The sequence below is a fragment of the Danio aesculapii genome, chromosome 7 (assembly GCF_903798145.1).
Source record: "Danio aesculapii chromosome 7, fDanAes4.1, whole genome shotgun sequence".
Lineage (NCBI taxonomy): Eukaryota > Metazoa > Chordata > Actinopteri > Cypriniformes > Danionidae > Danio > Danio aesculapii.
The window spans coordinates 67,836-94,543 of NC_079441.1; the positions used below are offsets into that span (position 1 = coordinate 67,836).

The window sequence follows — 26,708 nt, forward strand, 5'->3', positions numbered from 1 at the left end:
CGCTACGCCTAAAAAGACCGGTATTGCTATTAACATGACGTATGCATATAATAAGGTACAGTATGTGTCAAATGCATCAGTGCAGTATCAGACAGCACTTGTGAGAACAGCACAGTTATACCATTAACAGATTCATTCAAGCAGTGCGTGCAGGGCCGGTGAGCGCTCAGCGTATGATTTTGGTCACTCAGTTATGTTATAAAAATTTATTTTCTTGTGATAACGGGATTTCGTTGAGACATATTTTCCTTACGCTTGCATATATATATAATTTTTTTTTTTTTTTGCTTGTTAGTTTGATTAGTGTTGATTTCAAATGCAATAAATATGTTTGTATAAAACTTGTAGTAATGGTGCTCATAATTGGTGGGTGCGACTAAATTTTAACTGATGCGCCTAAATTTAAAGTTAGGAGCACCGGTGCTAAAAGGTTAATTTCGAGCCCTGTTATAAAGTTGGAAAAAAAGGCAAACAGATGTAGTTTATTAAACATTGAATGCATGGGACCAGAAAGCATTGCATAGAGACTTGCCTGAATCTTGGTCAATGACTCTCCAAAGTATATCACGCGATCTCTCCTCCAGCACGTCAGTGAAAACATCTTCATCTACCTCCACACCGGTGTCATCTTGCAAAACCAGATCCTTATGCTCGATGGAAAATTTCTTTTTGACTTGACGCATTAAAAGAAATAACATTAATTGAAAAAAGACATTCCACCAGCAGCAACAGTCAAAACAAATAATGGAGTCAATAATTTAAAAACTTACCTTCTTTTATTAGACTGCTGTAATCAACTTCATCTACCTTAATCAACTTCTTTTTGCCTCCATAAATGACTTTGAAGAGCATTGTAGCTAAAGAATAAAAAGTTTTCGTTTAATTAGGCTTACAGTGTGATTCAAAAGAACACATATTGATAAACCGGTGTTGTGCCGAAATCTGTGACTTGTTGAAAACTGTGACCCGGGTGTGACGTTTAGTAAAATTTTCACTCGGCAAAGTGCATGAAGTTCATGCATGTGACTGTGAAATCAGACACAGAAATCAAGCAAATAGCGTCGAGCGGTGCTGTAAAGAATGTTTCAAATCCAGGGATTCAGAAAACAGGTTCATGGAAGAACTTTAATGTAGTTGTGATATTTTGTTGTTGTCTGCAGGTAGACTGCTAAAACTAAACATTTAGTTGTGAGATTGAGTTGAAAAAAAAAAAGTTCATTACAAATGCTAATTACTGGGTGTCATATTTTGAATTAGTAAAATTAATCACCTTTTTAATGACATTCTAATTAATTGACATCCAACTGTATAAAGATATCTGGTCATCAATGTTTTAGAAAACAAATAAATCTGACACAAAATAAGTCGATTTATTAAACATAGTAAGTTTATACAGGGAAAACACTTCTATCTTAATCCTACCTGTATCACATGTAATTTAAACTCAGTATAGCATTTGTAATGAACTATATGATTTTTTCGACTCATGTTTAGTTTTAGCAGTCTACCTGCAGACAACAACAAAATATCACGACATTAAAGTTCTTCCATGAACCCGTTTTCTGAATCCCAGAATTTAAAATATCCTTTACAGCACAGCTCGAGGCTATTTGCTTGGTTTAGATGTCTGCGCGTTCACAGTCACGTGCATGAGACAAGCACGTTCCCGAGTGAAATTTTTACTGAAGAGCGCACCTTGGTCAGTTTTCGACGAGTCACAGATTTAATCACAACGCCGGACATCACTAACTTATATGGGTTATTCAGTTGAACGGATCGTTAGAGAAAAGGAAAAAAGCTGAAATTCGCCGTTTAAAACTAAGTGCGACCATAGTGTAACATTAAAGGACGCGCATTTTCAAAATGCAGCTGCCTCAGGGGCAGTCAACGGCGGGAAACCCCGCAGTGATACAGTGCTAGTCACAAACTAATTTTTAAGACACATAACGTTAAATATTTTGTCGCGAGAGGATTAAAACTGTATTAATCTGAAATCATAGCCATTTAACTAATCTTTTCGATATGTTTAGGGTCCACGTGCAAAATAAGCCAATGGCCTTACAACATGCTCAAATGAATTAACGTTAGCTTCGACGCCGTGCGACACTTCTCACATTTAAAAATATCTTAACTATTTGCTAAATGTAATTATAACGTTAGAGTATTTATTATCGTTTTATCAAACATTTCTTTAAAAAAAACGGCTAAAACTTACCACTTAACTCGGAGCCTCCAAGCCAACCTCCGTGGGATCTCCAACTGAAAAGACAGCCGCGGAGCTGAGCATCGTGGGAAATAGTGATGTCCGATTCGCGAACGAATCATTCAATTTACCTGGATCGTCTTAGTGAATCAGTTCACCAAGTCCAACTGAATCATTTGAAACTGTTCACAGTCTCCATTAATCACTAATCACAAATTACTTCAAAATAATTGCTTTTTAACCGTGCCTGACACTTTCTCTGATTAAAAAATAAATAAGTTAAATTATTACTTGAACAGCGTATGAACGTGCTTCACTTCATCGGCTTAAAAATTCCTAAAGAAACAGGTTCTCGTTCAGTGTACTGACGATTCGAAAACAGCTGCAACCGGTTCTCGAACCTCGTTCTGGTTGCAGCTGTTTTGGATCACATGTACACTGAACCGAGAGATACGTGAACGAAAAGCGGTTTCTTTCGGACCCGTCCGATTTGAGAACCTAAGAGCTGAAACTGTGCGCATGCGTGAAGTGCTGTGACTTCTGAAGCGGCCGAACACATTCAAGCTCATGACCGTTGTCTGAACCAAACTAATTCTTTGGACTATTTTGTAGTCCATCCACTATTTACGTATTATCATCTTATGAAACATTGATTTATTAAAATAAGATTATTTAATAACAATTGAATATTAATAGAATATGCATGTGCATATAGTTCACTGCTTCTGATGAGAATTAATTTTTTATATCATATAATTTATTATATCATCAAGACTCGTAAAACATACTGGTTTGATCACTGTTTGTCCTAAATAACCGGTTCAAGTAAAAAAAAAAAAAGGACTTCCCATCATTAATGAGAAATACACTGCATATTGGGTTAAAAGTTTAACACTGGAAAAAAAACTCTTAAATATACGCGTTTTCACACTCGTGGATTAAAATGTACTCCAGTTTTAACACTGAACAACACCAAAAGAAATCACACTGTATATTTAACACTGGAATTTTTGCTGTGTATATATATATATATATAGGTGTGTGTGTGTGTGTGTGTTAAAAAAACAGATCAAATTACTGAAGTTTGAGATCCAAGGTGTAATCATATCATTGTACTGGAGATGTTCTTCATGGCTGTAAACATTCTTCATTCCTACAGATGGCTGGTAACATGCATAAAGCCAGAACAGTCATAGAAATACATATTTTTGCATCCATGTTCTCAAAGAATTATTTGCATTAGAAATGTGCTACACAGTAGTTCTTCTGTGTTCATAAGACAAGAATAATAAGTATTGTTCAACAGTTTGAGGTAAACTTCAAAGTAACGTTTTTATCCACTTATCTTATCTCACACATACACCAAATAATTGACTGCTGTGGTCCTTTACAACATGTGTATGGAGTATGTGACCCTACTAAACACACAAAAACATTGGAATAAGCTCTTTCTTTGATCATGAAGTGGCTCTGAAAAGAGCCTTTTTAATGGAGGGCAGGCTGCCTCAAACCTGGTTGTACTGCCAGTGAACTTCACCACATGGGGAGTTAAAGTATTCTCTATACTTCTCCCTCACAGCAATGGCCTCCTGTGATGCAGTGTTGCTCCCCATCCGTCCACACGCATTTAGTGCAGCCCCTAGATCAGCACATCCAGTCATGGAGGAAGCATTCCGCTGACCCCATCTCAAGAAGTTGTGGAGGATGGTGGTTGCTTGCACTATTTTTTCCACATTACATGGCAACAACTCCATCACTCTGTGGTAGACACGGAATTGAGCTGCCATGATGCCAAATGCATTTTCCACAATCCTCCTTGCGTGTGACAGACTGAAATTAAAGATACGCTGGTCAGCAGGGATTGCTCTTCCTGGGTAAGGACGGAGAAGGTGCTTTTGAAGGGGAAATGCTTCGTCCGCTACAAACACAAATAGAACTGGACCAAGGTGTTGGCCATTCGGGAGGGGCTCATCTGCTGGCAGATGGAGCATTCCATTTCTGAGAGCTCTTCCAAAAGAACAGGCAGACAATAAACCACCATCACTACTCTTGCCATAGCCACCAATATCTACCACTTTAAACAGGTGGTTGGCATCCACCACTGCCAGAAGAACAATAGAAAATTGGCCCTTATAGTTATAAAAAAGGGACCCAGAATTAGCAGGAGCTTTAATTGTAATGTGCTTCCCATCAATGGCACCGAGGCAGTGAGGAAAAGCCCATTTAGCAGAGAACCCCTCAGCAGCCTCCCTCCAATCTGATTCCTGAGGCACGGGCATGTACTCTTCTACCAAACTCTCCCAAATGGCCTTAGCTACAGATGGCACAATTCCAACAACAGTGGGTTTGCCCACCCTGAAGCTCTTGGATATGGTTTGGTAGGAGTCACCAGTTGCCAAAAATCTCAAATTAAAGAAAGAATTCTAAAAATTAGTCTTTTTCTTTCTTGATACAAAAAATATTTTCATGAACGTGGCAGCGCATTTTCTTTGTAATTATATCATCAAATTAATGTTAACACTTAACAAGTAATTATATGGTAAAGAATGAGGTGGTGTGGTAAATTAATATGATGTGAAAGATGCATCATTTACTAAAAAACTTTTAATCTATAGTTTGTAATGTATATTACACACCTAAACACGTTATTCACTAACAGATGTCGTGACATTTAGTTTTCTGACGTTAAAATACTGACCGTAAACATATGGCAAGACGTTCTGCTGGACCTATTGCCTGACGCAGTATAGTGTCTTGCTTCTCTATTGCCGGGGCAACCATTGTAAGCAACCGATGAAAATCGGCTGTACTGAGGCGAAAATACTCCTTGTGGCGTTCTTCATCCAGACGAAGCTCTTGAATAAGGGAATGAAACTCCCCACTCATTCCTTGTCTGGAGAATAGGGTGAACCCACAATCTCTTCCTTTGCAGGCGTTTTCGTCGTCGTCGCAGCAAACACAGCAAAAGTACGTCGGAATCCATCTTCTGTACAAATCTAAACCATTTGACGTGTGACATCATATCCTATTACCCGCCCATATTCGCAGCGCCGTGCGACAGAATTTCGCACACACAAAGCCCAGTGTGACCGTAGCTTAAATCTTGGGCAACTTCAGGGTACAGATTATTTACTCTATAGGTAATATAGCCATTAATTAACTTTGATAGCATTTCAGGATTTGATCTCTTTTTGGGGGAGGGAGGTTAACAACAATGTGATGTTTTATTATAGACGCGTATGAGGAAACTCGACTCAAACTTTCACAGGCAACTGTGATGTCTGACTTGCAGACAGATGAGGACGAGGATCGCCCGTCATACACCAGAAAGAACAGGTTTCATTGCAATTATTTTAAACACATACTGTCAACATTATTTTATTGATCTGTTACAACCTGCGAGTATTGCCCTGGCACTATACTAAAATGATGTTTTGTTTTGCAAATGTATAAGGGGACATAAAAGACACAACTATAGTGACCGTGATGAAGGACATTTATTTGGAACAAAGAGGCTGAAAACAAAAGGCAGAATGGAGGATCTTTCAGAAGTTGATGCAGCACCACAAGTTCCATCACCACCACTGTGGCAGAATCCTGAAGAACACCATCAAGATGCACAGATACTGTACGTTTCAGTACAGTTAAGAACATTTACAGTCCTTGTTCCAGTGCAGTTGGAGATCAAGACGGAACTTATTGAAACTCGTCATGTCAGAATTCACAGCATCACTAAATTTGGAGATTAATGCAGCTAGAAAGTAAAGATCAACTAGAGAACATCAGCAGTGTCTAACCCACTGTTGTATTTACACAAGCTGTATAGGAATAAGCTACAGGTTGATTTATACTAATACATTATTGTTCTTTTTTAGCACTACTGACTGAAGTTTTAAAATCACGAGAGGTCATAAATCAGCAAAAACAAAAGCGTACTCTGCGGCCTGATGAAATTCCAGATATAAGCACATTTGACCTTCCTTTGTCCAATTTAATTGATGTGGTAAAGCTTGACAATCTACTAAAGGAGCAGCCTGAAGAAAGCTTTGGAATTATTGGCGTTTCACTAAGGAAGCAGTGTGGCGTGTCCTGGGATAACTTTTGGCTAACTCCTTGGCTAAACAAATTAACTGGAGTGGGGCAAACCACAAAGTGGCCTTTCCTGCACTCCTACTTAGGACTGTCATAGTCAGTAAGTTGGTTTTAAATATTCATTTCAATAAAATTATGGGCTGTTCCATCTGTGAATTTCTTTATCATTAACCAGAGGAACAAAATAAATCTCTATATATCATTTTTAGTCCCATTTAGGTTGTACTCATGTGAGAGCAAGCATGTTACTTTAACATTTGTACTTGTTCACAACAAATGATCTGTATATCTTTTAATCACAGATGCAGTGAGGACAAATGTCCATACCAAGAGCACCACTGATAAAGAGCTGGAAAATACATTACAAGGTGGCTACATTTTGCTCCTGACAGGAATGGAGGAAGGAAGGGAAAAGAGAAAGCTAAGGTAATGTGTCAAATGTTTAAATCACTTTATTATTTTTTTAAACAACATTTTAAGTATTAAGATGTTCCCTGATACTCGGGCAAATTGACCAATGTGCTGCACAGTACAAATTAAAACAAATAAAAACAAATATATATATATAAAATGATAGCTAAAACAGACAATTTTCACTGATCAAATGCTAAATCAAAGAGGTCAGTTTTAACCTAGATTTAAAAACAGACAGGGGTGAAACAGATCTGATACAGAGGGGCAGAGCATTCCATAGCCTAGGACCAGCTACTGCGAAGGCACGGTCACCTCTGCATTTCAGCCTCGACTTAGGGATGCATAACAGTCTCTGGTTAGATGATCGAAGAGACTGACCAGGCTGATGCTCAATCAACATTTCTGACAGATAAGACGGTGCCAGGCCATGTAGAGATTTAAAAACCAAGAGAAGCATTTTTAAAGTAACTCGATAGTGGCGGACACAGAGAACTGCGTTTTGCAGTGTTTATTCTGTAACAGAAATAAATATCCTCTGGCAACAGTCTGCATTTAAACATGCATCACCTCTCTGCATTCAGCAACCATCTCTGCTGGAGGCCCAAATGACCACCCGAGAGTGTTGCCTAGGGTTGGGTACTGAAACCCTATTATGGCACCAGTACCTTGCAGCGGACCGAATCAGTATGCAGCGGACCGAATCAGCATATGAATTTCGGTGCCTAATTCTGGTGCTGCGAAAAAGAACGTAAAGCAGATCGCACACCAGAAGCGCCACTCGGCGACGCGCAGCGCCATGCATTTTTGAATTCGCAAGTCAGAGCTGTCCGCGCCGCCCAGTCACGACTCAGGACAGGTTCATATTTCAGCCGCGCCACAGAACTCCATCTGAATAGTTTCATTTTAAATAACATGCCAATGTGCACGTCTGGTGTGTGACACTATCAACTGTCATGTGCGCTCCGTGCCGCAGCTCTGAGCAGCACATCCGCTGTGTGACGCCCTTAAGAAGCATCAAGGGGTGCATCAAAGGCACACACAAGTACGCGTTGTCACACCATCGCTAAATGTCTAATTCTAAACAGCTTTGAGGGATGCGGATGTCAGCGATGTCAGGCGTTTGTTATTGTTGCTTATAAGATGCAAAGTGTGCAGTACAGCACATACGGTAAGCGGCTCACTTCATCAACACGCATGATCACATTCATCTAATTTGCTTAAACTAAGCACTCTACAGTATGGCTGTACTTTACAAGCTAGGATTCTGACACACCGACATGCAGCAGATGCTTTACAAACGTTGCATGTAAGGGGGAAACACATCAAACATGAATCATGAATGAAACATTAATAAAGCAGCTCGTGTAAACACCTGAATCATATTACTGTCTTATTCAGATGAAGGCAGATCATTAGATCACTGATGTCCATGTAAGAGTAGTCACAAGAACCCAAACCCAGAAAAAAGCTGTTCCCTGATTTTGATGACAGCCTTTCCACAGGTTAGTAGTAAGCTAATGTAATGTTAAGAGCATAATGCTAATCTTACATTCATGCTAACAAACACATGATCAAAAGAAATATATTAATGCGAATTGATGTTTACTTTGAACTTATTATAAATATATATATATGTGCGACGCAGTGGCGCAGTAGGTAGTGCTGTCGCCTCACAGCAAGAAGGTCGCCGGGTCGAGCCTTGGCTGGGTCAGTTGGTGTTTCTGTGTGGAGTTTGCATGTTCTCCCTGCGTTCGCATGCATTTCCTCCAGGTGCTCCGGTTTCCCCCACATTCCAAGATATGCGATACAGGTGAATTGGGTAGGCTAAATTGTCTGTAGTGTACGAGTTTGTGTGGATGTTTCCCAGAGATGGGTTGCGGCTGGAAGGGCATCCGCTGCGTAAAAACGTGCTGGATAAGTTGGTGGTTCATTCTGCTGTGGCGACCCCGGATAAATAAAGGGAGTAAGCTGAAAAGAAAATGAATATATATATATATATATATATATATATATTATATATTTTGTCAATTAATTTTGTAGCTAAAAAGTATCGGTTTTGGCACCAGTATCGAGAAAAAAAAACCCAAACGATACCCGATACCCAACCCTAGTGTTGCACATAGTCATCTTTAAGCATTATTCATATGCAAAAGTTCAACATCCCTGGAACAGAAATATATCCTCTGGTAACAGTATGCATTTAAACATGCATCTAAAAAACAAAAACAAACTAAGGCCCAATCCCAATTCTACCCCTTAGCCCTTCCCCTTACCCCTACCCCTCGTTTTGCGCATGCACGCCAAGGGGTAGGGGTGTCCCAATTCTCTTTAGCTTGAAGGTGTAGGGCAACAAAGATTTGCCAGGACCACACTCAAAACCAAGGGGTAAAAATATTTTTGTCATTATTACAAATTTTTACGACAAACAAGCAGATGTTTTAATATTCTTAAACCGCGATCATGTTTTACTGTCATGCTTTAAAAAAATAAATCTGGCGATCTAAAATCTATAATAACTCCTGTACAGCAGGCCCACAACATTCTGACACTCGATGACACTCCAATACCCTGTCAGAAGAGTCTAGTGGCTGAGAATGAGCTGTTTACAGTGTCTGCTATAATGTTACTGTTGTGTTGGTGTGTTTACACAGATGAATATGGCCACTGTAAATACACAGTACAGTTATGATCTTATTACCACATTAGATTGTTATGATGACATGATATACGCCTTCAGTGATTTCCTGAAGATAAACACCAAAAAATGACCCAAATGGAATAACTACAGCAGTCACCATCGTCTGATCTCATATGAAGTAAGAGATGGCGATGACATATGATGACGTGTGCAGGTACTGTAGTGCGGTCCCAATTCTTAGGGGTACATTTTGAAGCCCTTCCCCTACACCCTTGGTTGTAAGGGGGAAGGGGGACAAAAATAGAATTGGGATTGGGCCTAATGGTAAGAATTCACCCCTGCTCATATTATTGTCATCATTACTTGATGTAGTAACCAGCAGTATGGATGCCATCTTTACTAGCACTCTAAATACTGTGGCACCCATCAAACTAAAAAAGGCTAGAGAGAATAAAACTACACTGTGGTATAATAGTCATACCCGCGCTCTCAAAACAGCAACCCGTGCCCTGGAACGTAAATGGAAAAAAACTAATTTAGAAGTCTTTAGAATTGCATACAAAGACAGTATGTCCAGCTATAGGAGGGCTTTAAAATCTGCCAGGGCTGAGCACCTCCGCAAACTGATAGAAAATAATCAAAACAATCCTAGATTCTTATTTAACACCATCGCTAAATTAACAAATAATCGGTCATCTTTGGAACAAAACGTTCCACCGCAAATTAGTAGTGATGACTTCATGAATTTTTTCAGTGATAAAATAGAAGGCTTTAGACAGAAAATAGGAGATATTAAACTTTCTGCACCGCCTTATACTTCAGATCCAGTAAACACGTCTCTGAATCTAAATAACCTACAGTGCTTTAAAATCATAGAACAGGAAGAGCTAGACAAAATTATAAATAGCTCTAAATCAGCTACGTGTATATTGGACCCAATTCCAACAAAGTTACTGAAAGAATTGCTACCTGTTATAGGAGAACCTCTTCTTAACATTATCAACTCTTCTTTATCTTTAGGCCATGTTCCAAATCCTTACAAGTTAGCTGTTATTAAACCTATTATTAAGAAACCACAACTGGAACCCAGCAACTTAGCTAATTATAGGCCTATTTCAAACCTTCCATTTATATCTAAAATACTAGAAAAAGTTGTTTCTGCTCAATTATGCTCCTTTCTGCAGACCAACAATGTTTTTGAAGTGTTTCAGTCAGGTTTCAGAGCTCATCACAGTACAGAAACTGCATTAGTGAAAATAACCAACGATTTACTCTTAGCTGCTGACCAAGGGTGCATCTCGCTATTAGTTCTACTCGATCTTAGTGCGGCATTTGACACCATTGACCATGGTATCCTTATTAATCGCTTAAAGTCTACAGGTGTCCAGGGACATGCCCTACAATGGTTTAAGTCATACTTATCTGACCGTTACCAGTTTGTAAATATAAATGGACAGCCTTCACAAATCAGCCCAGTAAAATACGGGGTGCCTCAAGGATCAGTTTTAGGCCCTTTACTGTTTACAATATACATGCTACCCCTGGGAGACATTATTAGAAGACATGGGATCAGCTTTCACTGCTATGCAGATGATACTCAATTATATATTTCAACTAAACCTGACGAGACGTCTAATCTGTCCAAGCTAACTGAGTGTATTAAAGATGTTAAAGACTGGATGACCAACAATTATCTTCTCTTAAACTCAGACAAAACAGAATTATTACTTATTGGGCCTAAATCCTGTACACAGCAGATCTCACAACTCGACCTACAATTAGAGGGATACAAAGTTAGCGTTAGCTCTACTATAAAAGATCTGGGTGTCATATTAGACAGCAATTTAACTTTTAAAAATCATATTTCCCATGTCACAAAAACTGCTTTCTTTCATCTGAGAAATATCGCTAAGTTACGAAGTATGCTATCCATCTCAGATGCAGAAAAGCTAGTCCATGCTTTTATGACTTCTAGGCTGGACTACTGTAATGCTCTGTTTGCTGGCTGCCCAGCATCCTCTATTAACAAACTTCAGCTAGTACAAAATGCAGCTGCCAGAGTTCTTACCAGGTCTAGAAAATTTGATCACATCACCCCAATTTTATCCTCCTTACACTGGCTGCCTGTTAAGTTTCGTATTGAATTTAAAATATTGCTTCTTACATATAAAGCTTTAAATAATCTAGCTCCTGCTTATCTAACCAATCTTCTGTCTCACTACAATCCAACTCGCTCTTTAAGATCTCAAAACTCAGGGCTTCTGGTAGTACCTAGAATAGCAAAGTCGAGTAAAGGAGGTCGAGCCTTCTCATTTATAGCTCCTAAACTCTGGAATAGCCTTCCTGATAACGTCCGAGGCTCAGACACACTCTCCCAATTCAAAACTAGATTAAAGACCTATCTGTTCAGTAAAGCATACACTTAGTGCACCACTTAGGGGGCTTACACACAGGTTATGCATCTTGCTGATATACACTGTGAACATCAGCTACGCTAATTATTTTCTTTATTCTCCATTTCCACCTGGGGATACTCTTCCAGAGGCCCTCAGACTATGCAGAGTCACTGATTCGATCCAAGACCAACGACGAGATGATCCCAAGGTTTCCATATCCTGGACCTGGCCGAATCCTGAACAACTACTGCGATGGTCATGGAAGAGTGGAGAACATGAGACTGTTTCCTATGACGCTCCAGAGACAGACGAGTCTTCGCTGAGGCCAGCTTCCAGCCTCCGCCACTGAGACTGCAGCTCTGCACAAGACGTTTGGCCAGCGGAGAAATTAAAATGGTCGTGCCCAACTGAGTCTGGTTTCTCTCAAGGTTTTTTTTCTTCACTTCCGCCTTTAGTGAAGTTTTTTTCCCTCTCCGCTGTCGCCACTGGCTTGCATGGTTCAGGATCTGTAGAGCTGCGCATCGTTGGATTTGCTCTTCAGTATTTGGACTCTCAGTAGTGATTATTAAACCACACTGAACTGAGCTAAACTGAACTGAACTTAAACACTACAAACTGAACTACACTGTTCCTATTTACTGTGACCTCTTATGTGAAGCTGCTTTGACACAATCTACATTGTATAAGCGCTATACAAATAAAGGGGAATTGAATTGAATTGAATTGAATTGCAGCTACACCACACGCAGTTGGTCACACACAGCACTTAATACATTTGAGGCAAAACATCACTGACTGTTCATATTAGGGCTGTATGTGATATTAACACCTGTTACAATACAGCACATTTACCTCCCGCCTCTCTCCATTCAGCAACCACCTCTGCTGGAGGCAAAGAGCCAATTACACACTGTTGCCACAAGAGGTCTCCCAACAACCATAAGATATACAATCCCACTGTTTTTGTTTTTGTTTGTTTTTTGTTAGTCTTCCTGTTTACTTCATTGTGTCCTTATTGTGCAGTTTTATTGTTATTTTTATACTGATACTCGCAGGCCGATTCTGGCTCGGATGCGGCAGCGTCGGCTCGTTTACAGCTGCCACATCTGGCACCATGGACTTGGGTTGGAATCGGGCAGTGAGTCCATAGGCATCCAGCCCGAGTGCAGCAGACTGAGTCGGGCCGAGGGGTAAGTCTCCTGCAGTCGAGAATCTAGCCAGAACTGGCCCGAGTGTATTTTGCTCTCTGGGTGTTCTGCTCAGGATGGGGATTGCTGATAAACACATTAAAGACTTTGATTTCTACAGCACTTTACATATTTCACACTGTCTTTAGCAGTTAAACGAGAACCATCAATATATACACCAGAATAAAACAGATTTATTGATCTGAAATAAGTTATAAATACAGCTGTTTATCACCTATCCTCAGATCTCGTCAGCATACACACTGATCAGGGCTCTTTTTGGTCTGCATCTACACGCAGTGACCAGCAGGTGTCAGCAGTGCATGCACTTTCACATGTTTCCAAACACCAATTCATTTAGCAAAGCGTTTGCTTCAAATATTTGGAGAGCTTAGGGGAGAGCGGGGCACAACGTAACACTTTCGGGTTTTGGCCAAATAATAAAGTAAGAACACAAGCCTCTCCTACAAATGAACAGCGAGTATGACTGCCGGATCAATGGTTTCTGTACAGTATTGCCAAAAGTGCCAGGAGTAAAAATGTTAGTACATACCTCACATGCAGGGCAAGCTGTTACAGACAGAGGGTTAGTTCTAACACATGCTTAAAAAGACAGGTTTCACATAATTAATTAAATTTACTTTACTTTAGTGTATTTCCCCAGTACCTAACTTTTGTTTATTTTACATATCAGCATGTTTATTTATTTATCTATTGGATGAACACATTTGGATTTATCGGCATTATTAGCAATACATTTATTTTTTTTTATTAAAAAACATTTTAATATTTAAAGTTCTCAACATTACACTCAAAATTCAACAATTATTTAGTTAGTTTATCTGGTGTCCAACAGTGTGTGGCTTAACTGTAACACCCTGTTACAACTAACCCCCTGTGTGGTGTTTTCCTCAACACTGGCCAGCAGACTCTGTGTGTCTTTTACATCTTTCAAAATGGTTTGATCTATTAGCCTAGACGACAGCAATCACAACAACAGGATTTCACTAACATACTTTCACAGATGTCAAGATGTCAAATTATATAGACTATAATAAAAAAATACCTTTATTAAAAATACTTTTATGCTGCAGAAATTGGTTCTCCTGTGTTTCTCATCCAAATTTTGCTGATCTTTTTCAATAATTGGCAGAAGATGTCTGCCGACAGTGTGGTGAAAACCTTGGAGGCATGCCATGGTTAACAATGAGCAAATACCTTAAAACTCTGTGTTACATTTTACCTCGTGTTACTTTGTGCCCTGCACTCCACTAGTTTCTCACATCGCCCGATTATCCACACTAAAGAGATTAGGTATTAAAATAATGAAGGTTTTTTTACATACTGAATGCATAATATCTATTAAACTACAACACAACAACAAAACCACACTAAACATTTAAATGATTATGGTCATCTTGATTTATCGAGCATCATATAAAACACCTGTTTGGTCAGATCAGATTTGGATTAAATATTCTCTAGTCTTTAATTCAGATTAAAGTGTCATTTAAAGACTTAACCATGTTAACTAGGAAAGTTGGAATAATTAGTCAAGTTAATGTATAACTGGTTTGTTGTGTAGACAGTCAAAAATACACAGTAAATATTTCTTAAGGCTAATAACACTGACCTTTCAACTCTTAATTCAATCTGCCTTTATTCAAGAAATAAACTATAAGAAATAAGACTTATTATGACTCCAGAATGATTCTTTTAGGAAATACTGTGAAAATCTCCTTGCTTTGTTAAAGATCACTTAGAAAACATTATTTTTAATTAATGGGAGAGCAAAAAATGAGTTCAGCTGCATCTGATAAAGTCTGCAGGTGTGAAAATGTGCCTTGATGAACTCGAATGTTAGAAATGTGTTGTTCTACTACAATAGAAAGCTACTCGTCAAATTAATGAACATGGATGTTATTTAATTATCTTGTTAATGAAGACTGCAGGGAGATGCATGAAAAAATGACTGAATAATTGTTTCAGTATTTTGTGATGCATGTTAAAGTGTGCCCCCTAAAAGCACAAGCGGCCCCTGCCCGGCCCCCCAGTCACTCTGGTCTAGAACCGCCAATCCTACAATGTGGAGTTTAATACCTCAGTATGCTTAACTGTTTCTTTGCTGAAGCTGTTCTGGAGCAATACCTATAAATGACCACCAGATGTCGCTGTAGAGACAGGTTTCTAATCTTCAACACATCTGCTTCCACTGTTTCAGTGTTTTATAAAGCCCCGCTCTGCTCACCACTAGCTCAGAGAAAAACTAATAATCTTCCAGTGGTTTCTGACTGCAGTGTCTTCTGTCTTCATCTCACACTGATAATGGATCATCAGCAGACTCCATCTGTGGGCTTTTATACTGATGGACTCAACAATAATCAACTCAACCAACGACTGCATCTCAAAATAACACACTTATTATTCATCCTCTAGCCTGTGTTTAATTACAGTACAGCTGTGTATACATAGTAATGGTAATCAATCAATAGATTATAAACCCCCTCCATCCACCACACTTGGTCTCTTCCACTTCCCATAATGCACCACAGCACAGGTATAAAACACCCCTCCAGCGTCTGCTCTGGTTTCTCTAATAAAGGAAGGTGTGTACAGGTAGACTAACATGGAGAAACAGGAAAGAGGAACTCTGATGTGGATGTGCTCCTACAGCTCCTGCAGCTCTCATCAGGTCTGTGTTTAATATGAAGCGTGTGATGTGGAGCATACAATAATGACATGTACAAAACACCATCCTGAAAGAAGAGTATCTGTATTTAATCTGAATTAAGATGGAGATCGATGAGATGAATGTGTTACAAGCTCATTTAGTAAAACTGTATTTATAAATGTCTCGTGTAGATACAGGAACACTGGTGTGTTAGACAGTGTGCTCAGATAGCAGAGTGGCACTGATTCACTGCTGAAAGTCTGTCAGAATCATCGGCTGGTTGAGGTGGAATATTCAGCATTTATTACATTCTGAATCAACATTAATAATTCAATCATTTCCCATTGTTGTACATGCTTACACTGACTGGACCAATGTTGATCATTTACTCATTTCCTAACACTGAAAATACTTACACTGAATTAGCGTTGATATTTTGGTCATTTACTATTGTTGAAAATACTGACACTGAAAAAATGTTGATTTCACACTGCAAATACTGACACTGAATTAGCATTGATCATTTACCCATTTATTAACACTGAAAATACAGTCAATCAGAGCTGATAATAAGAGAATGTTGATCATTTACCCATTTATTAACACTGAAAATACAGTCAATCAGAGCTGATAATTCAATAATTTGGCTTTGTTAAAATCACTGACATTTAATAAATGTTGATCATTTACCCATTTCCCAACACTGAAAAACGCACATGTAATCAACACTGATAATTCAATAATTTGGCTTTGCTGAAATCACTGACATTTAGTAAATATTGATGATTTCTTCATTTCACAGCATTGAAAATACTCAGATTGAATCAATATTGATGATTATTTTTTCTTTTTTAAAACTTCAGAAGCAATTTCTTTTATGTTTACATGCATATTATTATTACATAAAGTCTGAGCACAAAGTAAGCTAGCTATTATTTGGTAGTGGCTGTCTAACGCACAGCTCTGGCTCGACAGAAGGGGCACACAGACCGATCTCTCTCTGTGTGTGTGCGCGTGTTTGCGCATGCGCGCGGCCAACAGTGTCGCGAGAGCCGTTCAAATATTCACACAACCGCCAGATTTGTGTTCGCTCTCGAGGTACTCTGAGCCTTACACCGATTAATAAAACCGGTTAAGATGACTGAATAATCTGTCATGGAACTTTCCAGAGAATACAGTGGAAACCTGATGAGTTTTCAAGTTGGACCTTACGGGTTTTCAGTCTTGGACATGGAGTGACACAGAGTAAGTGTGACATTTTAAAGTAGATTAGCAAGTGTTTACAGTGTCATATGCATCGTCTGCCTCATGATATGTGTACCTTACAGCACACAATTAAATGTTTGTTGTAGATGAGTTGATCATGGATATTATATTCTACTAATGAACATAAATCTCCTCAACTCGCAGGTTCAGCCAAGTTCACTTGTTTTATGAACCTCAACAGCTGCTAATATGAAGATGTAAAGGTGAGGTGTTCCTCCACAGTCTAAAATTCTTCAGAATAACTCAGTTTGAGTCATTATAGCCATTAATACTGAAATTATATAAATATGTGTCTGCTAACATTAGGAGGTCATGTGAGTTTTATTTAAATGAAGCCTTGATAACAGTAAATTACACATGATGTGATCACAAATGAAATACTTATAAGTAGATCTTGAGTCTGAGTGTTTTGTACATGTAGGGATCGCTGATACTTTGCTTTATGATGACGTCCAGGTTCTGTCATTGTGGTTATAAGTACAAGGTACAGGTACATTTTCACAGCAATCTAAATTAAAATCTGAAATCTTAGATTCAGTCCAAACTGAATCTGAATTGATATGGGCAAATGAAATAAAACACAGCTGAGATATTCAATGTTTTCATTGTTGTATTATTCAGAGCATTTGTGAAGTCTAAATGTAGACTGAGTCAGCCTGAACTCGTCTTATTTCTGTTGTAGGTGTGTTGGTGTGACATTGATGCTGACTGGTCAGTACTGCATTTCATCATAAGAATAAGTCATGATTTATATTTAGCATTGCAGCTATTGTCATTTTACCATGAATGTGTTTGCTCTTTCAGAACTCGGGCAGTTGTGCTGGACCCTCTGTACTTTATACAGGAGACGACCGTAAACTTCCAAGTTTAAGAGGTCAAATGTTCAGGGTTTTTGTTTGATGCTTTTATTTGTATTATTTGGCTAAACCGATTACTGATGCTGTATTTTCACTAAGTGTGTTTACATGGACTCATTCTGCTTCACTTAATTTTGTTAACATGTACTCAAACTAAATAAAGTAACTGGGTTGATCTGGGTGTTTTATCCCACATGCGTCTGTCTTAAAAAGAAGACTTAAATGATGGAGAGCACTGAAATCACACACCCCACCCTCCCCTCAGATCACCATTCAAGACTGGATGATCAGAGACGACAGTACTCCTCTACATTGTGTCATTGACAGGTGAGAAATCTTTATAGTACAGTTCGTAACGGTACTACTAAACTATAATAATCTGTTTGCTGTTGTACTACTGTACCGCTACTGTAATCTGTTAAATGAACTAAGCAGTTCTTTATTTCTGCTATAATTGAAATGTTATGAGTTCTTTATTTTGGTTCTGTATGTTTAAAGAGATGAAGAAATAACTGGTCTACTGCTGAATCTCTGTTTCAGCCATCTGATGATGAGAAAGACATGTTCAAAGTGGGCATCCAGGCCTTCCCAGAGCATGTCCTGAACATGGCTGTAATACTGGTGGAGGGCACTATGATTTTCAACACAATCTCACGGCAATTCCTAACTTTCTGATTTAGTGGCTAATTCGTACATTTTCGTATGATTTGCTCATCCCCCAATGACGGTTGGGTTTAGGGGTGGGGTTTAGGTGCCACGCCTCCTTTTTATAATCGTACAATTTCATACGACTGAACTCATACGAATTAGCCACTATAGTGACAAAACGTAAAATACTTACATTTTCCCGTGAGATCAGGCTGGATTTTTGGATCTCAAAGGTTTCCCAGATGCAACATATTTTGAACTTTATGATTTGACCATAAACTATTTCATTGACTAAGATACACCATTGATCCAGCTAGTTTTTATGAAGATTTAGTTTAGCTGCATTTAAAAGACCTTTTTTTCAGGAGTGATGTTTCTGGTGATGTGATCTTCTTTAACATTTCTCAACAGAGCGATCCAATAGATGTCGGCACATGTGTTTTGAATATTGAAATTGCATATTAAAATATTGTAATACATTAGAATGTTCGAGGAGCTTTCAAAATGTACACTAAAATTACACAAACATTTCATTTAGCAAAAAGATGTTTGGCAAAACACTGTCATAACCTAATGGGGGATAAGAGTACAATTATATCATGTACAAATAATATTTTGTTTCCTCAATTAATTTTGTTTTTATACTCAACATGTACAACAAGTTAATGTTTGTGTGGGTTTTTTATTTTTAACTAACAATTTAAAAAAAACTGCATCCAATAAGTTCAGCATTTTTTCCAAAACTTCATTTTTTTCATCACAAGTTAGCTGAACTTCTCTAAATACTGTAAAACAAACAAACAAATTAACCAAGTCGCGTTAAAGGATTGTTAGCAGTGTAGAGTTATATACTTTAGCTCTCCTCTTTTCAGCCCAGTGGACTCTGATTGAAAGGAGGAAACATTTATTAGAATAAAATCATACTGTACTTACAGCAGGACTGAACTGATGAGTGTTTTCCTCATGTTAATATTGATTTAATTGTAGTTGAAGAAATGCAGATTTTGTGACCGTTTTAATCTATTTATCATCATTGAATTAACTTTATTTCTGGGTGTAAAACTGGCTAAAAGTCAGCTTAATATTTCAACATTGATTGTATGATAGTGTGGTTTATTATTTGAACACTTATTCAATGTTGGTTTCAGTGTTAATAGTGATTTAATTTTGGTTGAATAAATGCTGATTTTGTGACCATTTAATTAACATTATTTCAGGGTGAAAAACTGGCTATAAATCAATGATTAACGTTGTTTCAATGATAGTTTGGTTGATGTTTTAACATTGATTCAATGTTGATTTAACTTGCGTCTGCTATCTGAGGATGCTTGAGTGATGTTGGCTTGCACTAACCAGCAGGGGGCAGTAATGTGGCTTAAAGCTGTGTGCTTACCGCTGTTAAAGATAACCTGAAGCAGAGGAAGGTTTGAGAATGCAGTTCAACACAAAAACTAAGAAAGCAGAAGCAGGTGTGTTTTCTGCACTGTTCCAGCATCTGCTCCGACTGATCTAGACTGAAATGAGCAGATCAGCACACTGCAGTAAAGCAGCACAGTCAACATCTGACATCAGTTGGCAGTTTTAGTTCAGTTCATCTTTATTTCTGGAGCGCTTTTACAGTGTAGAGTGTGCCAAACACAGAGGATGGCTTTATAGCAGCTCTTATGTCAGTTATGGTGGTGTTTGTGTGTGAATGCAGAGTAAAGGTTTGTCTAATATGTTTATCTGTACTGAGTGTGTCTTTCCCTTTCAGGATCAACAGCAGAATAACCTGTACTGAGCAGCGACAGACCACCAGCGGTTCCCTGATCATCAGACAGCAGATCTCAGGACAGCAGTAAAGGTGTGTTTGTGTCTGTCTGATCAGTGTTCTGCAGGTGGCGCTGTGCAGGCGTCAGGAATAATCCTCCATCTGCTCTGAATGCAGGAGTCTGAGCACATGTGGCATTTATATTTGTTTATACTGCTTAATAATATCAGTTCAGATTAATGTTACTTGAAGAGTCCTGATCAGCCAATCACTATCACAGCACTGTTGACCGCCAGTTAAACAGGACTAATGTTGGTTTGAGTTTGTAGTTTACCGTCTGCAAGCTTACCACACTGTTATACTGTCATTAAAACACACACACACTCGCATACACACACAGATATTGTGATAAACAATGCAGTTTTACTATTTAATTCCGGCAGCAGGAAGAGTGTGTTGTTTAACCCTCAGATATGTTTAATTTGCACATGAAGTGTCTATTTAGACATTAACATCAGGGTATTCTGAGATCTTTGGTTTTATCGATTATTATTTAATCCCAGGTTTGTTGTTTTGACAAGTGTCTGCGTGTTTGACTGTAACATTAAACTTTTTATACTTTATACTTTAATAATGACTTTAAACATGACATTCAGCAAGAGAGAGAGGGCTGATAGGTGGGCATAGATTAATCTCACTGTACTCTTGGAATTAATCTAGATTAAAATGGCTCATTTCAGTTCTGCCGAAGGCATTCACAATATGTGTGCTACCCAAATAATAAGTCTTTGAGAACGGGTTTCTCGAGCCAGGTGGCGCATTAGACCAGGGGCTCATCTCCCGTTTCCAAAATGCATCACAGACTGCTGGAGAAACTGATCTACTATAATAGTTGGTGATGAAAATAAATGATGTTCAATAAGATGTACTTGTGTTTACTCACTGTTTATTCAGGTAAACATCAATGTTGAACTGTAGGCCTACATCAGCTCTAAACAGCGATTTTTAATGACCTTAATTAGACTAAAGTCATCACTGAACTAAACAGAAATGGACTTAAGTCATGTGGAGTATGCAGATATTAGAGGCATTACTGAAGTAAACACTGCAGTCAAACTATTACCGTCATGTAGGACTTTCACCATATTTTCTGGCAAGATCCACACACACGTCTGTCAGTAAAGGACCGCACACACACACACACACCCATGTGAAATGCGGAAGTTTCTTCTTTCCATTCGGCGTGCGTTATTAAATTCCATAACACTCTCACCTGTCCTTACTCTTTATTTGTGTCTAATAGCCCAGTTTGTCATGGGGGCATGAAGGAAATGTTCATGAGTGAAGGTGAAACTGCCGAACTGCAGTTAGAGTCACCAAAATTACAGGAAACTTACATGAAAGCACTTCACGTAAACACCTTCATTATGTTAATATCTATTAAGGTAAATAACTAGATCACAGATGTCCATGTAAGCGTAGTCAGTAGTGTCTTCAAATTAAGTGAAAGATCCAGAAGGGCATCCTGCTGATTTGATCCAGCTTAATGAGTTCATTACACCGCTGGTCAACCAAACGCACTCTGCAGTTGTCATAAATCTCAAATGATCAGTGTTTTCAATCACAAGTGACTTATTTTAGATTTCAAATGCTGAAATACACATTAGTAGCAGAACAATCATTTACAGTTGAGGAAATACACCACGGTTGTCTGTGAAAATGACAATAATCATATAAGCATGATCTGATAACGTGTTTACTTCATACAGTACCAAGTGTGTATAATTAGACAGTTTGTGCTGTCCGTATCGGTACTTTTGCGCATGCGGGTCAGTTTAGGACCAGGATCTGTTCACACTGCAGATCTGATATTGGCCACATCAATAAGAGCAGTGTGAACAGCCATGCAGAACGATCAGATCTGAGAAAACAGCAGATCTGAGCACTAAGCCGTGACAGCAGTAAATACCTGAACAATTATTTGAACTGTACAATCATTTGTCAATTATAAATGATCACTTTTATTCACAGAGTGTGCAGCTTTTGTCACTGCAGTGTATCTTTATGGGCTCCTGGAAGAACCTTTCCTGAGCCTCTCGGTATGGAAAGTCAGAAATGTCTGGCCCATTTATTGAGACGTTTATTAAACATGTCTCTTATAAAAATGTAGATGTGAACATGTCATGGCCAGGAGCAGCTGCACAGAAAATAATTCATCCACTCATTTTACTTCAGCTTAGTGCTTTATTTATCAGGGGTCACCAAAGCTGAATGAACCGCCACAGAAAATGACAAACAATGCAATTAGGAACCATTGCAGATGATGAAAGATCTATAAATCTAATACTTGTTTACTAAAAGGAAACAGGCTCTTAAACCACTTATAGCAATGAGTGTATTACAAGAAGTGATATTATTAAATATTCATGTTAAAAAACTAATAATTCCAGCCAGCTTTTAGTGGACGTGCAATATTGTCAACACTGAACGTTCAGTTCTTATATGTAAAAAGGCCTAAACACATGCAGAACCATTCAAATAATATGCTCATCTCCAACTATTGACAGCAGATCACTGAGGGATTTACACTCACGATATCCTTACTGCTCTATTCATTTAACCAATCAAATGTCATGTTTAGACCAGCACTGTGCCTCTCGCGATCTGTTCTCTTGCTCTTTCACTCTTGTCGCCATGATTTCTGGGTATTTTAATTAATTTAGGGGGATCACAGAGCCGGTATGAATTTACGGAAGACACACAGAGCTTCCAGGAGAGGTCATAACTAGACAATAGGAGATAGCTCCGCTCACATCACAGCATGGGATGTGCACGATGTATCTGAAGAGCGAGGAGGGATGCGGGACGTATTTGAGGACCGGGCCGGAGACGTGCGATTTCCGGGAGATTATCATTAGTTTGCAGGCATCCGGGAGTCTCTATGCATTTGTAGGAGACTCGCTGAACTTGTCTGCATCTGTATATTTTAGCCGTGACGCGAGCGCAGAACAGAAACGACATGCTGCTGTGTAAATGAGATATTACATACGCTGTTCAGCTTGTTTATTAGAAGAAGTTGTGATCTGGCGCTATATGGATAATACAATTAACGTGACTTAGAGAGGGGGCGGGTACAGCCGTTGGGAGAGCAGGGTGCCCCCTCTTACATAATGGTAGGTGAAACAGTATTTATGGACAGTAATGGACAGTATTTATTCAGAGGATAGTGCAAGAACATTACTGAATACACCAGAAATAAAAAAAGACAACTGTAAAACTGTCTCTCTCTCTCACAGATATTGAATTAGTGCAGGAGTTGTGGTCATTTTCTGTTTGTTGCTCTTGTTGCTGTTGTTTTCTACAGTGACTGTTAAGACTGATCATGAATGTTTCTAGTCCTCCTGAAGTGAGTCTGAGCATCACGAGACACATCCATCACTTTAATGACACTTCCTCCTCCGTCTTCTCCTTCACTGATAAACCTGTCAGCTATTATACTCATCAGTGATTTAAACACTCTCATTAACACCATAAATGAACTTCTTCATCCTCACAGAGCAGACCATTTCACTCCTCCTCTCGCTCTTACACACTCTTAGCTAATGTACGGTGGTAATGTGCTTTAATAATGTGATGCTGTCAAAGACCGGCTTTACAGTGAGGATAATCACACCAAGTCAATAGTGTTCAAGACTCGTTACGTCTGGGCTAATGTCAGGACTCTCAGCAGAACTGAGCTGTGTTTCCCCTGTGTTAGTTGACTCTGCTCATGCTGTGTGTTTTCAGCCATGATTTATTCCTCAGAGACACGTTTGGGGAATATTCCTGCGCTGGTAGCCTCTGTGATTGTTAGCTTGATCAATCGCAGGGCAGAATCCGATGAGGAAATCAGCTCGAGAATCAACTGCAAAGCAGTGTGAGGTCAAAACTGCGTCCTCTGGAGTTATTATTGAGGCTCGCTGTGAGATAAATGACAGATACAGAATCAAACTACAGCTCAGTCTACGTTTACTGTGAGGAATCATGACAGAATGAGGCACAGCGAAAGAGTCATGGATGATCAGAGTCAGGTCAAATTAATAAGAAATACAACACACACACACACACACACACACACAGAGAGAGCATGCAGATGATGTTTAACGGTGTAATTATCACACACAGATGCCCCTCAACAGAACAGGTGAAGTTATAATCTGAGAGGCAGGTCTGCAGGACAGATGTGTGTGTGTGTGTGTCTCCTCCTTCACTGCTGTAAAGCTCACACACTCTCCGTCCTCTTCATAGAGTACAGGTCTACTCATCCCTAACCTCTGCTCAGTTACTTTACTGAATAACACTAGCTCGATGAGTGACGGTGACTTCAGAGAATCGTCTGATGTACAGAGCAGTAGACCAGTGATGGGTAAACTGTGCCGGCTCTAGTGTTTAATGTCCTGGTGTCATCAGAGGTCACCGCTGTCTCCGCACTTCAATAGCCGCATATTCAGAAACAAAATGAAGGTCTCCACGCAGAACAGCCTGTGGTTCACATCAGTAAACATAGCAGGGTTTCCTCATCCAGATGTGCGACACGCTGCAGATGAGTCTCTACGACACATACAGATGTGTGTCCTCAGCAGACTGTTCTCCTAGTCTAACACAGCCTCTGTATGTGTTCTGTTCTCAGCCATACCCGGGTGTCCAAACTCGGTCGTGGAGAACCGGTGTCCTGCATAGTTTAGCTCCAACTTTCTTCAACACGCCTCCCTGGAAGTTTCTAGTATACAAAGTAAGAGCTTGATTAGCTGGTTTATGTGTGTCTGACTGGGGTTGAACTGAAATATGCTGGACACCGGCCCTCCAGGACAGAGTTTGGACCCCCACTGTGCTTCACAGTTAATACAGCTCTGTTTGGCTGACTACTGTACATTATATTCTCTGTGAACGCAGCTCAATAAGCAGGGCCTGTTGATCTTTCTATAGTTATCATGTTTTCTACATGGTATGATGTTCAAGATGTTTTTATGTTAGATTATGCATGATGATTGTAGATGAGGAGAGTGGTGCAGATAGATTTAATAGTTTAACCGTTTACAGTACAACAGAGTTCTCTGAGGAAACACTCTGCTATAATCTTCAAGCTTTAAATAAAGAGGTAAAGGATGAATCTCTCTCAGAGAGTCTGTGTGTGTGCTTTAGTTGTGTAATGAAGCCTGACGGCGGCCATGCTGTGTCTAATGCAGGACAATCCTGGTCTTACATTGACTCAGGACAGACGGATCTCTCAGACAGATCTCTTTTATTAAGGACAGACGGATCTCTCAGACAGATCTCTTTTAGTAAGGACAGACGGATCTCTCAGACAGATCTCTTTTATTAAGGACAGACGGATCTGCTTTATTAAGGACAGACGCATCTCTCAGACAGATCTCTTTTATTAAGGACAGACGGATCTCTTTTATTAAGGACAGACGAATCTCTCAGACAGATCTGCTTTATTAAGGACAGACGGATCTCTCAGACAGATCTCTTTTATTAAGGACAGACGGATCTCTCTTTGTCAGTGTGTGGATGTAGAGACGGACTGATGATGCTGAATGAACATGAGGTGTGTTTCTGACAGAATGAGGAAGATGATTAGCATCAGAAGATAAATCACATGAACACCTAAAGCTGCGGTCACACTAGAGCTTGTGTGTGTGAAATTCTGTCGTACGGCGTTGTGAGAAGGGGCGGGATTAGACATTTGAGAAGCGAGCGATTGGTCCATATTTTACAGTTCTGTCCAGAGAGGTCCAGTTTTGATCCTCGATTGGTCTCACGTAGTCAAGTGAGGCGATTTCACAGGTCAGAGTTCACCAAGCTTGAACTTTGCAATGCAGCAATCTGCGAAACTTGTCGCATGAGCTTGTGTTTCCAGTCTGACGCATTGGCGTGCGTATGAATGGAAGTCTGTGGGGAGAAAAGTCCAGCGGGACCCCAGCTTTATTCAGTAAACTTCACTAGAGTTACACCTGCACTTAGTTTTATCCTCATTACATTAGTGTGACGGCCAGGCCAGGCTCTCCCTACTTTGTCACCGCAGTCACCCTGAACACTGTTACCTGAACACTGATCAGCCCCGCACCTGCACGTTATTCTCTTTCATCACTCCAGCACCATAAGAACCCTCACCATCCCTCACTCAGTGTCCGGCCTTGTTGTACATTTAAAGGACTGTGCTGTCCTCATAGTCGGTGTCTAATCTGGTCTCCTAGTACTACCCTTTGTTCTCCAGCCTCTGCGTCTCTCCTTCTCAGAGTGGGTTCTCCTGGCTCCTCCTCTGGTTGTTGTTGAAATGCTTCAGTCATAGTTAGCTGCTCGACTGTATCGACTGTAGGACACAATACTCATACCTCATTTTGTTTGGCTTCATCTCTGAGAGGTATATCATCGTATGGGTCGCATATATCAACCATTTCTGTTTAATGTAACTGTGATAATTCACTGTGTACAGTTTATAAGCAGATACGAGGATGATCAGGGGAAACCAAACCTGAACTCTGTCCACCACTCAATGACTTCCCTCAACGCATATCGTTATCCAAACATCATTACAGCCTGA

The 26,708-nt window shown here is 39.4% G+C and overlaps 1 pseudogene; it reads left to right on the top strand.

Annotated features, from left to right (window-relative positions):
• The first annotated feature begins 4,480 nt into the window (after window positions 1-4,480).
• Window positions 4,481-26,708, top strand: LOC130232570 (uncharacterized; annotated as a pseudogene).